The following is a 16,697-nucleotide window of genomic DNA, read 5'->3' as shown; positions in this document are numbered from 1 at the left end:
GGGACTGGGTAGATTGTCTGTTTTAGGGCGTATCTTCATAGGTTCAGAAAGACAGATGCAGATAAATGCCTATACTGCGAATATTCCGACACTGTTACTCACACAATGCTGGAGTGTAATAGATGTACAGTGGAGAGAAACAGAATGTATAAAGAAATAGGTATGAACCCTGTGACTGTAAGAGATGATCGTAAAGATGACGGGAAATACGGAGGGATGGAATAGTGTTCACAATTACATCCAAGCAGTTATTAAAAAGAAAGAAGAAGAAGAGAAATACCATCCGGGCTAATGACAGAGTTAAGATCTAATTACTATTTTAATGGGAATAAGTCGCAATTGAAGGTTAAAATAAGTTTATTGACGTTTGAATTTTTGATCTTTGATCTTGCACTGATAACTTGTTTATACTCCAACAATTAATATAAAAAAGAATAGCGGTTGGTACAGAAGTACATCTAGCCTTCATCGACCTAGAAAAGGCGTATAATACAGTTCCAAGACTTAAATTGTGGCAAGCTTAACAACAACTCGACATTAGTCCATACCTTTTAGGAATAATCACAGAAGTATACAGGGATAACACTACTTACCTAAAAATCGGATATAGACTATCAGAGCCAATAAAAGAAACTAAAGGACTAAAACAAGGATGCAGTATGTCACCCTTACTGTTTAATTTATATATTGAGGCAGCCCTCCAAAATTGGAAAAACCACTGCCAGGGAATGGGAATCCCCATAGGAAATGACGTACTGTTCTCCCTAAACTTTGCGGATGACCAAGTCATCCTAGCTCAAGATTCTTATGATCTAGAATTTATGATAAAGTGTCTATAGAGAGAATATTTAAAATGGGGGTTACAAGTCAGCATGAAGAAAACAGAATATTTACTTAATTATCAGTTCAGATGCAAGGTTTGAAGTGTTGATAGACGAGGACGTGGAAATCAAACAAGTGAAAAAATTTAAATATTTAGATCCACTCATTGCTAAGAACGGCTTGGGAGAAACCGAAATTAAACACGAAGTAATCAGGGACGTAAAATTGTAGGATGTCTGAACTCCTTATGGTGGGATCACCACATTTCCAAAAGGAACAAAAAAAGAATAGGGCAAACCATGGTTGAATCAGTTCTTTGTTCTATGGCTCTGAAGTATGGACAATTAATGCAGACCTGAAGAGAAGATTGTTGACAGTTGAAATGGATTATTTGAGAAGAAGTGCTGGAATATCAAGGCAGGAAAGGAAGACTAACGAATCTATAAGAAATAACATGAATGCTACAGAAACGGTCATTGACAGAATAGAAAGAAGAGGTTCAAAATGGTTTGGACATCAATTGAGAATGTCTGACAAACGTTGGCCCCAAAAACTTCACAAATCGAAGCCCCCTCGAAGAAAAAAAAAAGAGGTAGACCTCGACGCTCTTGAAATGAAGGAATTAGAAGAGCGATGGAATCGACAGGTTTGGAGGAGGAGCATGCCTTACACCGGGAGGATTCCCGGAGGAGAACGGGAATACGGCAATAGCCGTCTTCAACATGTATTGTATTTACAAGTTCGATTAATGTCAAACGTCAATAACCTTATTTTAACCTTCAATTTTGACTTATTCCCATTAAAATAGTAATTACTTTAAAATGCCACAAGAAAATACCTTCAGAACAATAGATAAGATCTAGATAAGAGAAGGGAGTGTTCCAAAAATGTCGTCAGCCTTACAGTGGCCATCCCACTTTCGGAGTACGGTACGTGCGACAGTCAACTGCGCATAAGTAAGAGAGGGTGGTTTTAGTTGGTAGGTAGGATAATAGATACCTGAATCTTTGGAACTGCTATCTTTAGTACTTTAAATTAAACTAAAACCCAAATTGTAGGGACTCAACATGGAGGTAGCATAAAAAAATTTCAAAACCCCCCCCTAAGACAAATTCTGGGTGCGCCACTGTGTGCCACATTAGACTGATGGTACGGTGATTATTTTATTTTCCTTTATTTTCGGTATAGTCACGAATGTTGATAGAAGCTATTCTTTAGGTAATGTACCTGTTCAGTATATATGATATTAAATAATTCGACAATAACATGTAACATTCACAGTACTTTTGTAAAGTTATTTGCAATATTTAACATAAATTGTTTAATCGTTAAATCATTTAATTTGATATATAATATAAGCCTTTCATAGTAATTCATGTAAACCCATAAAAGTTTTCTGGAGTTAACAGTTTTAATTTTGCAATAACTATTAATTAAAACTTCTTGAAATTTTTATAGCTAAATATTTGTGATATTTTTACCATTCTCACGTGAGATTAAAGTGTTTTGTGGATTTTTAGAAAAGTTATTAATAATTTTTTTAAAATCAACTTTTGAAGGTATTTTTGCAATAATTAAGCAACAAATTAACTAAAATAACTTCACAAAATTCTTAAGTAACTATTCAGGTTACATTGTAATCTATACAGATGGGTCAAAATTAGTAGCATCTACAATCAGTGATTACCATGTATCAATAAAGATTAAAAAAGTATTTACTCTAAATAATCAATACAGCATATTTTCCGTTGAAGCATGTGCTATATATAAAGCCCTTTAATGGTGTTGTAAAATCCAGTGGAACAAAATTTTCGTGTGCACTAATTCATTATTAAATGCATTACAAAACTTTAAAGTCACGATTAAAAGCAATATATTTATATTTAAAATGTTTCAACAGTTACTAAAATTATCAGCCTCATCATATGATGCTAAATTTGTACGGGTTAAGGGATATTCACACATATTGGGTAATAATATTGTGGATTAAATAGCTAAAAATCCACTAAAGCACCCACATATGTTGATTAAAGAATTTAACATAATGTGATCTGAGTGAAAAAAATCGGTTGCCTGTAAAGTCGGTTTTACGGGCGAAGATTTTACGTGACAACGTCTTTTTCTCGGTAGAATATTTATTGATATGAATATTATTAAATTGCACAATAGGAACAAGGAATTGAATGAAAATAAGAATTGCACAAATTTTAACTATAGAAATATATTTTGTTTACTAAAACATTGTACATGTAAACTTAAACTTAACTAATTTCCAACGCGCCTAATTCTCTAGTGCTGCGCGCGCAGCGGACCGATCATGTTTGAGTGGGAGAGAGACGCAAGGCATTCGCCGGTCCGGCGGGCCTCTCTCTCGTTCGGTGACTCATCGTAACAGACGTGAGCGGGCGTTACACTTTTTCATGAGTGACTCCGAGCCACAACCTAATTTAAGACGTTGTCACGTCAAAAGCATATTAAATTTAAATGGGATAGACGTTGGATTCAGTTCAGTGAAGCTACAGGCACTAATTTGTTTAAATTACAACCAGTAGTAGCTGCGAACCAATTTTACAAAGTTGTTGCACTAAGTAGAAATACAGCATCGACCATTGAAAGATTAAAAGTAGATCATGGATGTTTTCCGAAGCATCTACATAAAATCGGAATTCTCACAACAGACAGATGTATGTAAGTGACTAACTAGCATAACTGATTTAAGTCACATATTCTTTAACTGTCCCTTACATTTCAATACAAGTACGTGGCTTCTTCAATAATTGCTGAAAGCAGGTTTAAATACGCCATTAAACTTAAATGTACTATTAAGTCAAGATATACAAAAATTTTTAAATTAGTATTTCTGCAAAAAATTAAATTAAAGGTGTAAATGAAAAATTTGATTGTTTGAATGGATCTGTATGTGATTACGTGGCTAAAGGTTCTGAATCAAGGCTAAAATACAAAAAAAAAACTTAACAAAATCTCATTTTAAAGGAACTTCTATGCTTTTTCAGTAAAATTGTTTAAGTTCAGTTTTTAGTATAATTTACCGGTCTTCACTTTTAGTATTCAAACAGCGATCTCACACGTTTCATCTTTTCCATATTTTGTTTATTACATATGTCCTAGTCCCACAGACGCTCTTATAGAGTTTTTCTATTGATTTTTTTTGTTAGATCTATCTTGTACAGTTTTCTTCCTCTTTTCTGTGTCGCACCTCCTTACATACTGCCTTTGCATTTTATTTTTTGCCTGTTCTAGCATTAAGATCTCGTCCTATAATGAATTCATATGTCAGAATATATATTCATATGTCAGACCTTACCAATAATTATTGGTAAGTACTACACTTGAGTGCAAAACAATCGACTCAAAAGCAATATTTGAGATTACACCTTCTGTTTCAATGTAAGAAGTAGAAAAAAAAGACGTAATGTACAAACAATGACTTTATTATTGAACTTACAAAAACGGCTATTGCATTATTTGGAAGATTCATTATAAAAACAATATGCAATACGAACGGAATTTCCTAAATATTCATCATTGAAACTAACGCAAGAAAGACGTTATAAACAGAGAAACCATCAATTACAAAATGAATTTCTTTCGAACCCTTCGTTTAAGCTCATTCCAAACATGCTGTATTAGATTTATGTCCAGGTTCAACGCAGGCCAATTTATTGTAGGTATACCGATCTCAGTCAGATAGGTGGTGGTGACTCGTACGGTATGGCATCGTGCATTAAAATAAAGGTATAGTAAATAAATTTCGCGTATGGGACCACATGTTCCTCTAAAATGTATCTGATGTAACGATTCGTCGTTAAACCGTCTCTACGTCCTCTACCAGGCACGAAAACCAACTCGGTTTTTCCATCCATGGAAATGTCTGCCTGAAACATACAAGAACCGCCTCTAGATGACACAATTTCTCGTATACAACATTGAGCAAATCGCTCTCCTGGCCTTCTATAGACTCGACGTCTCTTGTCGCTGCCATGTAGGCAGATTCTACTTTCGTCGGAGAATAATACCTGACTAAATTGATAGTCGCCCAATCCAGATGTTCGCTTGGGATCCGTAGCTGCCATTTTTGGTGTCCAGTTGGCTGCCTTCAGTCTCCTTTTGACTGTCCAAACGCTGTAACTACACCTCGGACCACTCTAAGCTCTTCTTTAAGATTAGCACCAGACAAATGTCGATTTCTCAGGGATTTCGATACAAAAAATCGATTCGTTGGTATTCGTTTACGGCCTTGTCCTTGTCGGCGATTGGCTTAAATTTGGTCGTTTTGCCACGGCCCTCTGGCTCAGGCCTTCTCTCAATAATGCTACTGTTTGAGCTGATTTGACGGCTGTGGTATCCATTTGTAATGCAGTTGCCATCTTAAGTGACTGATGTATTAGTGGATTGCTATGGAAACTGATGCGTACGATGTTAACGTGTTAACTCTCTACGTGTTGTATTATTTATTTGTAATACGTCATCCAATTCACCAAAAAAACAAAACTTTTTTAAAAAACTGCATAATGAGGTAAATGATTGTACATTAAATATTTTTAAATTTACACTTTTTAGATTGAAACAGGAGACATACTTTCGCAAAAGAATTTTGAGTCGATTATTTTGCGCTAAACTGTATTTAATGCTGAGGTTGATATTGATATGCAATTCTATTTTTCTAATATGGTTCTGTTGTCAGTTGGTGCATACATCTAAATGAATTTCACTTAGTCATTTGTTGATTAGCTCCTACGTCTTGATCTTATTTTTTACTTATTTCTGATAAGTATTCATATTTCAGGCCTACTTTCGTTACGAACTTTACTCCATGATATTGTCATTTATAGTTTCCCTTCCGTTCTTTTTATTTTCGGTTTTTGTTATTACCGTTGTATCAATGCTGCTTTTTTGAAATTGTTTCTCATAATTCTATCAAACAAACCTGTTAGCTAAGTTTTTCCGGTCTTTCCCAGCGCTGTCCACATTTGGAAACCAAAAGTCACTATACCTACTAGTTGTTTTTTTTTATTAATAATGTTACTATCTTCATTGGTTTTGAACTGCGTTGAGAATTTATTGTCCACTTTGTAACTAAAGTTATGGCAAAATTGCCTTATTTCTTATTTAAAAACAAAAATAATACTACTGTTAATTCGCAATAATATAATTTACTCAATATTTTATAATAAAAAATAAAGAACAAAGATTTTGGTCGTAAAATAAAAATGCAAATGCAACGCAAATGAACACTATATTACCTCTAAAATCGTGCTAAAATAATGTTTCTTCCTTTCTAGAAAATAGTAGAAAATATAATCAATTTTAAAAAAATATAAATTCTTATATAGTAACTGAATAAAATATAATCTTTCAAGTACTTTCTAATTAAAATTTGTTCTCCATTTTGAAGAAATTTTAATCGTTTTTGAATTTAAGCTTATGAAGTAAAGATTTGCTTTGATCTCTCCTCGTAATTTACAAGTTTTAATTTGTTTTTGGGAGATGTTAAGAGGCCCTTTTATTATCATTTATTAATTGAACTAGTTGAAAATGAATTGCTATAATAAACTGAGTAGCTTGTAAAGTACCGATTAAAAACAAACTGTACATAAAAATATGAATAAATTAATGAATTAACATTTGACACAATTCTTGATCGAAGGAAAAGCTTTTTGCTTTTCTTCTAAGGTCGGCTCCGCAACGTTGGTCGGCAATCATCATAGCTATTCGGACTTTAGAGACAGCTGCTCTGAAAAGTTCATTTGAGGTACATCAGTATTATTCTCTCAGGCTGCGCAGCCATGCTCATGAGGAATTCTTTGATGTCGTTTAATGTTTTTAAGTATGAATGTAATCCTAGCGATAAGTGGGTTGTGATCTGAGACCACGTCTGCTCCGGTGTATACTTTCACGACCTTAACAGCATTACGGTATCTTTCAGTTATCACAATGTAGTCTATCTGATATCTAACTACTTTCTCCGATGTATCTGCTGGTTATCGAAATGGATACAGTCGTCTGTTTGGTAGCTTGAAAACGTGTATTTGTAATAATCAAGTTCTGCTCTTGGCAAACTTGTAATAGACGGTCTACTCTCTTGTTGAGATTTACACACTTTCCACTTTACCCCTTTCCAATATTTACATTGAGATCACCTAGAACTTTCGTGATTTTTCTAGTTTTCGCTCAGTACCTCAACTACATTAAGATAAAATAATTCTACTTCTTCTTCATAGTCGTAGGTGAATACAGTTGTATCAAGTTCAGTTTGGCGTGAGATTTTTTTAACTTCAATTCAATTACTAACGGGGAAAAGCCTTCCACTGCTCGATTAGATATTGTATGAACTATTTTTTTTTTCTTTCTGCCCATTGTTGTTTCCTACACCCAGTCTAGAATTTTTGTATCCTGTAGAAGTTTGTACAGGTTTTTTACTTGGTGTATCCCAAATATACCAGTGTCTCCTCTTTGTTGCCCATACAGTTTTTGTCTTTTACTTTCCAGCGCCTCGCAATCGCTAATACATGTTTTACAGTTTCTAGTTCCTTATCACAGAGCCTGCAGTTAAGCTCTATATTGTAAATGCCTATTTTATTCAACAATTCTCTTATTAATGCATGCCCGGTCAATATTCTCTCAGTTCCCTTCATGTTACTATTCTCAGGTTGTTCCTGCCCATATGAAACAGTGTCTCTGCTCTTTTTGTATGTGGTCCACGAATGAAGATTTTTCCATGAGTTTGTTGTGAGATTCTCTCCCAATATCGCTCATTACTCTCTCTAATTCAGTCCTCTATAGCCCTAAGAACTATAAATTTGGTTCCCAGAGTTACAGCTGGTTCGTTTGACTCATTCGATCCTCTTTTTGCAAGTTCATCTGCTTTTTTTGCCTTCGATGCCCTGATGTCCTGGTACCCAGACAAGTTCAACCTTGTTCCGGTCTCCCAGTTTATTCAGTTTTTTTATGCAGTCTCACACCAACCTAGTCGTCACTTCCTTCCGTGCCGCTTGACTGTCAGACAATATATGGATCTGCTCTTTTTCAAGAGCTCTTTCATTATTTCCTTTTGCACATTACAGTATCACATAAATCTCCGCTTGAAAAACGATGCAGTTCCTCCCCAAGGCAAAGCTTTCACTAATTCTTGGATTATTGGAGTATCTTCCTGCCTCCACACCCTTTGTAGTTTTGGATCTATCTGGATACCAGATCGTAACTGATGTTGGTTATGTTACTCCTTGTTTCTCCATACATTTCTGTCTGGAATAGAGACCCTATATGAATTCTTAAAATTGTATTTTTTTTTCATGTGATCTGGTTTATGAAGAATGAAAAACATTTTGATGTAGTTATCGCAAACCTCCAGTACTTGGGTGCACCAGAAGAAGAAGATCTGGTTTCTCATTAAAAATGTAATAACTATTACTTCCACGCTGTCTCTGTGTTGGTTGTCCTCGCTACCGGAATAATATATTATAGATTCATCATTTAAGCAACAACCTGAATTGGGTCACCTGTTTCACTGATCCCCAGTACATAAATATTCAATCTGTTCATTTCTTGAATAATATTGTGCAACTTACCAGACTGAAACGTGCTATGAACATTTCAGGTTCCAATTCTAGTGATAGACAGTCTTATTCTCTCGCCTTCATTCTTGACAAGGAATTCACTGATTAATGACCTGAGAGGGCTTGTCTTTTCCTCCCTAGTCGGACAGACAGACGGACGAACAGAGAGACAATAAACAAAACAATAATTAAAATGACGGACGGCAGCCCTTTTGTAAGATATTCCAAATATGGTCTTATGGCAACTAATACCTTGTCATATGCCTAGTAATAATAATATTTTTTCCATCTAAAACTGTGAAAAATAATCACTAAGTACATAATTGCTTTACCTTATGAACGAGTACCTTTGCTCAGTTACTAAAAAAATATTAACTTAAGCTTTATAATCCAAATAATATGTTGTGGCAATTATTTAATAAATGATAATATTTGAAATGAGTATGTTGAGAGTTTTGGAGCGAAACTCATAATTGTGTAGGTAAAATAGACTTTGAAACGAACTTTCAAATAATGTATTACTTTCCGTATGGTCCAATTTAAAATCATTTAACAAAATGGTGAGCGTACGCCATATTTAATGATTGAGTTACTAAAACATAAAAATTATGAACAGGAGTCATAGTTCAGTTACCCAAAAACTTATAAATGTCAGTTATCTAGTTCAGAAAATATGTTGTAGGCGGATAGATTTCAGACATGCACTGTAGATATAAAATTATATTATTAAATGCTTTAATAATCGATAAATATCTGCCTCTCGTATCTTTCAAACCAAATAACACAATACATAAATAAACTCTCGGTGTGTATGCCAAACCTGCAACGTTGCAATTCATATTGGATGCTATAACGAAATAATTGGAACTAAAGAAAGTTGGACGCTTTGAAGATGAGAATAAGGACACGTCAAAATATATAAAATAGAATAGAAACTTGTGAAAGGCTTTTCCTGTTTAGCTCCGATACAAGAGAATAGCATAGGAAGCTGATTAAACTCTAAAAAGTATTCTCATTAAAAAATTTGGAAAAAAAAATTTTTTGTACTTTTTTTGCTTATTTTCCTGAACTGAAGTGTTTGTCAATAATTTTATCCATTAAAACAATTATTAAAAGGGCCTCAGTTCAATTCGGATGCAAAATTCGGGAATGGTTCTACAAGGAGCCAAAAATGTTGTCTCAGTTGAATAACAGGAGGGCATTTGTACATTGTGGTTAAACAATGTGATTCATATCTTAATGGTAATGGAGGTTTATTTTAAATTTGTTGAATAATAAATAATTTAGAGTTTCTTTTTTTTCTATTTTTTAAAGATTCTATTAAAGGAAAGCCTTGAAATATAGTACATAGCTTTGGTTTTTTTTGGTTTGAAATCCCCCTGTTGTATTGGAGCGCTATATCTTGGATCTAGTCTCTAATGGTCATTTTCATTTTCACAATATTACATTTTCAGTGTTAGATCTGGATGTCCTTTTCTCCCATTCTGTATTCTTTTCTATTCTTTACTTTCTTTATAATGTCTTCGTTGATCATATTGAAAATTTGCACTATGTGACTCTCGTTGTCTAATGTGACTCAATTAATTTCGCCAGTTTATCATCACTATATTTTATTTATAAATTTCTTTAGTATCTTCGTAATTAAGGGTGGTATTCCTCCACTAAATCTGATATTTCTGTATCACATAATAAATGTATAGCATTTATAATTCTTATCCTGTCAAATGCCTCCTTTAAATCTGTGAGGTATGCTTGAGCCATCTTAATATGAGAACTATTTTTGCTTTGTAATTGTTTTTGTTTTAAAAAATATTTTCTTATATAATATAAAAAATATAATTTTCTTTTCCAGAAAAATCTTATTAATCAAGTTTCTTCGAATATTACAGATATATAACTTAATCAAATATTTAATTTTAATGTAAGATGAAACTGGTATCTTTACCAGAAGTTGTAACAACAAACACAGAAAATATCAAGTAATTTCATTACATCTACGAATTTAAATCGGATGATTATTTTGTACAAGATAACTTTAAAAATTATTTGTTTTATCTGTTACACAACGAGCACATGCAGTCTGACCCAATAAAATTGGTTAATTTATTCATGGCTGATCATTTGAAATTCCAGGTATATATTATTAGAGATCTCTAAATACGGGTGATTAATGCCACTACTTGGAAACCCACACTGTGTTAAATTAACTGAAATGAAGCCCAACTCATGAAAATTATGAATAAAAATATTAGATATTTGTATGTGAAATTAATTCTTGCTAGTATTGCTATTGAAAATTGCTAATAGTTGAAAAACTACTAGCGGCATAGAAGAACAGTCGAACGAAATGATGACATCTATTACCATATTTTCCCAAAAAAATCTTACATCAATAAAAGAAAAAAGCAAATATTGATGACAGGTAAAAGAATTCACATGATGGAAGATCGAAGGAAATTAATAGCTGATAATTCGGAAATTAAAACACTGTAACGCAAACATAGGATTTCCATACGAACAAAAAGTTTAAAGAGGTATAGAAGACCAGAAAACAACAGAATACAGGCATCGTTGTAGACATCAAAGACAAGATTTTGACTACAATTGAAGATAAATAAAGAAAATGGAAATAATACATGCAAGAACTCTTTGAAGACACAGCAAGAAGACCGACTGAAATAGAAATCTCTACGACACAGAAAAAACAAACAAAGAAGTAACTATGACCATTAAGCGGATGATGGAAAATCACTAGGACTTTTTACACAAATCACAGCTCTTACTAAGCTATTCAACAACATATCTGAGACTTCTCACTTACGAATAAACTGGTTACTATCAAAATTCATTCCACTTCCAAAAAAGCCAACGCCAGAAAAAGTATAGAACATAGATTATTTATTTGGTGAGCTATGTTTTCCTTCTCATATTAGTTCAGAAAAATAAGCAAAAAAGTACCCCGTTTGTGACACTGATCCCGCCAGACAAACGACATCTGTTTTGAGTAGTAAACTCAAAAAAAACGTTAAAACAAATAAGACGGTTTATTTAACAATTTATTTATTTAAATAGTGCATATTCGTAATATACGTTTTACGTACATACAAATTAAATAAAGAAATGTCAAAATCCATATACAAAAACCAGAGATACAGTTAACAGTTTCTCCCCTCCATCGCTATCACTAGTTTCAAAGCCAACCGATGACCACATTTTGAAGCTTTATTGACAATTCCGTTGAAACGCAATCGTTTTCGAATTTATCAAATTAAAACTTTACAGTATGCCCTTTGAAATGACTTTAATTGGATCTCTTAGTTGTTATAAACAAAGCTGCTGTTAATTATTAAAAAAAAGGTGATAACTTAAGTCCATTCCATGTAATATCAATGGTCTAAGTTCATTTTTTAAGAAAGTTATAAATATTTATAAAAAACCGAAATTTCTGAATTATTGTGCATCTTTTTAAAACACAGATAAGAATAGAAACATTTAAAAAAAGCCATTTTGAAGGTTTTTATATGACATAAGTTTCTCACTTTCAATTTTGTTTCAAATACTTCACTTTTTGCTGATAGACGAAAAAAGCCAAAATTAACTGTTTTGTGACCTTAATTTGTTAATAACTAATTAAGTCCAAAAAATCGACTGCAGGAAATAGGTTAATTTTTCAATTTGGTCGCAAATGAAGGCATTATTTTACAAAAAAAAAAATTAATTATTTTTTATAATTGCGACAGAATATTGAAGAAGCCGCGTATGTGAAAGAAAATAATAGACAAGGATTATTTGGTATTAAGAGATCTTTGCGAAACCTGGTCTTAAAGTGTATTGAAGTAAATAGTGGACATTTTAAACATTTAGTTTCAATGAATGTTAGGGAAATAAGTCTTCTACTCACAATTCGTAATAGTTTTTATTAAAAGTGAAAAAAGATTGGGCACAACCTTTTTTTCAATTTTAATAAAAACCTATTATGTATTGTGATTAAAAGAGTTATTATCATTCATCATTTACTCCAAAGTTTTTGTTTTTTTTTACTTTAATTACTTTAATTTATTATTGTTACATATTTAGAAAATAAAATTTTTTATTGTAAAATTAAAATTCATTGACTTTTTAGAAGAAAATAACTTGATAACCGATCGAATCACATGAATCAAACACAAGTACCTTTTTTGCAGAAATAAACTTTTTTATATGTTTTCTATTATTTTACCCACAGTCCACAGTTCACAAGAAAAAAAAATTGCTTTGATTTACTAAACACCACCAAGTTTAACTAACTCCCCCTATTGGCAATGCTAAAGTAGAGTCTAAATTAGCAATTATTATGCTAAAAAAAAGTAAAATTGACAATTTTTTAATAAAAATTGTGAAAATGTACAAAATTGATGCAAAACTTTAACCATATTTAAACTTTAAAAAGTATCTCGGAAATTGGGAAAATTTGTATAAGGCATGTGGGGCAGGATCATCATATTTTGAGGTCTAGAATCTACAACTCAGAGATTGGACATTCTTAATTAATCACCCTGTATATACACCACTCAACTAATATAACTATTCTGCAGAGGCTAAGAAAAAAAAAAGAAATTATTAGCACCGTAAAGAACAGAAAATTGGCTTACTTCGGCCACATAATGCGTACCTACTAATAAATACCGACTTCTACAGTTGATTCTACAAGTCAAGATTGAGGGCAAGAGAGGCTCTGGACGCAGACGTATATTATATTCTATATCCTGGCTAGATTGATCTACTTCAAGCTACAGTGAATAGAATAAGATGGGTAAATATGGTCGTCAACATCACTAGAAGATCGGCAGCTTTAAAAGAAGATTGCTAGTATTTCATCTAATTTTTTGCACTTTAAAGATTCATTTTAAAAATTCTTTTAATGTTTCTGCTTATTCTTGCATATTTCGGAGCATTCTTTTTAACCTGTCAAAGACTTACTTGAAATTGACAAAGAGAACCATAGTTGGTTCTCCCTACACTTCTTACTATGGACGATGGCAACCCTTAGTCTGTATTTCCCGTAGCATAAAAGTTTGCTCTATCGATATCCTTCCTCGCCAAAACATACATTTATATTCTAGAATTATAGTTTTCATAAGTTTTTTAAAAAATAGCCATAGCAATATTGACAGCCAAAAAATAATGCATTTTGTTTCTAACCATTCTTAAAACACGTTATCATACGGAAAAGGAAAATGATATTGGCTACATGGAATTTATAAGGACTTAGAATCAAACAAGCAGAAGTATCCAAAGAATTAGCGGAAAGAAAAAAAGATATATGTATTCTCACCGAGACCAAGAAAAAAGGAAAAGGGAAAAAGGGAAAAGGAAATGAAGAGATAGGAGAATATATACATATCTACATTGGAGTGAGTAAAGATACCAGAGCTAAGAGAGGAGTCTCTATTGCCATTCGAAAAAATCTTAAAAACAATATTAAATCGTGGATCGAAGTAAATGAACAACTGCTAACACTGGAAATGAAAAAGAATGGGCACAAGATCTTAATTGTCAGAGTGTATGCCCCAAATGAAGATGAAGATCCAGAAAGTAAAGACGATTTCTACAACAAGATGAATGAAATACTCTCTGAAGTTAAAGAAAACTGTGAAATCTTTATATTAGGAGATTTAAACGGCAGAGTAGGGAGAGAAGAAAATAACAGAGTCGTAGGACTATATGGGGAACAAATAACCAATGACAACGGAATGCTTCTTAGAGATTTTTGTGAAACAATGTCACTCAAAATTATGAATGGATTTTTTCAACATAGAAACATTCACAAATTTACATGGATACAACCTACTAAAAATCTGCTTTCGATAATCGACTATGTAATCCAACGTCAGTAATCCTGCGTCAAAGATCAGTAGGAAGACGCCAGAACTCGTGGCTGAAAGACCTGAGGAGATGGTTCGACCGCTCATCCGCAGAAATCTTTCGCGCAGCAGTTTCCAAAACTACAATTGCCATTTGGATCGCCAACCTTCGAAAGAAGACGGCGCCACGAGAAGAAGAGTATCCAACGTCAAATTTCCCAGCTGAAAACAACTGACATAAGAGTATACCGTGGATTAGAATGTGGATCCGACCATCGTGTACTTATGGCCAACGTGATAGTTAACTATCGCAAAAACAATAACACTCAGGTACAGAATATAGAAAAGGGACAAGAAGTAACATCCCCTAAATATAACCTAGAAAGCTTAAAAGAAGATTCAACAAAATTTCTTTACAAATTACAACTGGCCACAAAATTACAAAATGTGGATCGAGAAAAATTACCAGCGGAAGAATTATAACAGCAGCTTAAAAAATGCATTCATGAGACTGCAAGTGAAATTTTTTGGTATAAAGACAAACATGAAACAAAAAATCAAGAATGGTGGTAGGAGAATATGCAAACGTTAGTAAACAAGAAGAAAACTGCTTATCAGAAATGGATGTCAACGAGAAAGGAGGAAGATTACAAGATATATAAAAAATTAAATCAAGATGTATAAAGAGAAGTAGTAAAAAGTAAAAATGAGATGTGAGATCGAAGATGTACAGAGGTGGATAGGTATATGGATGGAACAAGAGTTGGGCAAGCGTGGAAGGTGATAAAGTCTCTCCAGAGGGAAGGAAAGGAAAAATCTAACTTACAGTTAATAGATCTGAAACAGTGGAAACACCATTATGAGGTCTTACTGACAGAGGATAGATATAAATTCCAAGAGATCGAAATGGAAGAAATATTCGAACATACACAAATAATTGAGATAACAACCGGAGAGTTAAGCGATGCCCTCAAAAGATCGAAAAATGGTAAGTGGGAAGGTTGTATGGTCGAATAGTAAAAGAAAGAATAGAATCAGAATACGAAGACATAGAAGAACAAAATGGATTTCGTACAGGAAGATCGTGCCCTGGTGGTATATTCGTTCTGCAGCAGGTAATCGAAAAACGGAAGGCAAGGAATCTATCTACCCACCAATTGTTTGTAGATTAAGAGAAGGCATACGATACGGTATCTTTTAAAAATCTGTTTCAAACATTGACGAAAGTAGGTCTCAGTAGAGAGTATGTGGATGTTATCGCAAATATATACAAAAATGCAAGAAGTGTCGTTAAAGAAGGACACTTTATATTTGAAATATTTCCAATAACAAAGGGGCTTAAACAAGGATGTTGTCTATCTCCAACCTTATTTAAAATATATATTCAATCATCGCTAGAGCAGTGAAGGAAACAAGTATCCAGAATGGAAATAGACATAGGCGGTGGTAAATGTCTAACAACTTTATTTTTCGCAGATGATCAGGTAGTTGTAGCGAATGATGAGGAAGACATGGACTACATGTTTAGAAAACTAAAGAAAGAATATGAAAAATGGGTCCTCAGAGTGAATATATCAAAGAGAGAGTATCTTAAAATGGGATATGATGAAGAAGATCCAGAGTTAGAAATTAGAAATACAAAAACATGCAATGAATATAAATATCTCGGATCTCTAATATCTAAAGAAGGCACTACCAAAAGAGACATCGAAAACAGAACGCAGCAGGGAAAAAAAGCGGTAAACATTCTGAACTCTCTACTATGGTCTAAACATATTAGAAAAGAAACGAAATTGACAATCTATCGAACCTTGGTAGAGCCTATTATGACTTATGGTGCAGAAGTTTGGCAGATCACAAAAAAATATAGAAAAAGAATAGAAGTAGTAGAAATGGATTTTTTAAGGAGAGCGTGTGGTGTATCCAAAAAGGGTCATATCAGGAATGAAGATATTAGAAGGAGAACAAATACTGTATATTTCAGTGTAGACAGAATTGAAACGCGACAACTACTGTGGTATGATCACGTGAAGCAAATGAATGAAGATAAACGGCCAAAGAAAGCTTTAAATTACATACCACAACAAAGAAGAAGAAGGGGAAGGCCTTCAGTTGCCTGGAAAGAAAATGTACGGCACATAATGAGAGATAGAGCCAGCCATCAAAGAAGACGAATGGATGGACAGAAAATGATGGCGGCGGTCGAAATGCGAGAAGCGGCAGAGGCTGTAGGAACCTCGCTTATATATATATATATATATATATATATATATATATATATATATATATATATATATATATATATATATATATTATATCAACTCGACGGTAAAAATATAACATCTTTTGATGTCATATTTTGAGACTGATGAAGAGTGCAGCTTTCGTATGCCATTTTTGTATTTTACTGTAAATAAATTCAGTTTTTGTAAAGATGTTAAATAAATAACCGTGG

The 16,697-nt window shown here is 33.2% G+C and overlaps 1 protein-coding gene across 4 annotated transcripts in view; it reads left to right on the top strand.

The window, feature by feature from the left end:
* The window catches only part of kcc (solute carrier family 12 member kcc), a 334,416-nt gene that overhangs the window by 189,785 nt on the left and 127,934 nt on the right, over nt 1-16,697 (top strand). The gene's annotated exons all lie outside the window — the stretch shown is intronic.

Source organism: Diabrotica undecimpunctata, chromosome 10 (assembly GCF_040954645.1).
Source record: "Diabrotica undecimpunctata isolate CICGRU chromosome 10, icDiaUnde3, whole genome shotgun sequence".
NCBI lineage: Eukaryota > Metazoa > Arthropoda > Insecta > Coleoptera > Chrysomelidae > Diabrotica > Diabrotica undecimpunctata.
This window is presented reverse-complemented; position numbering and strand designations above follow the sequence as displayed.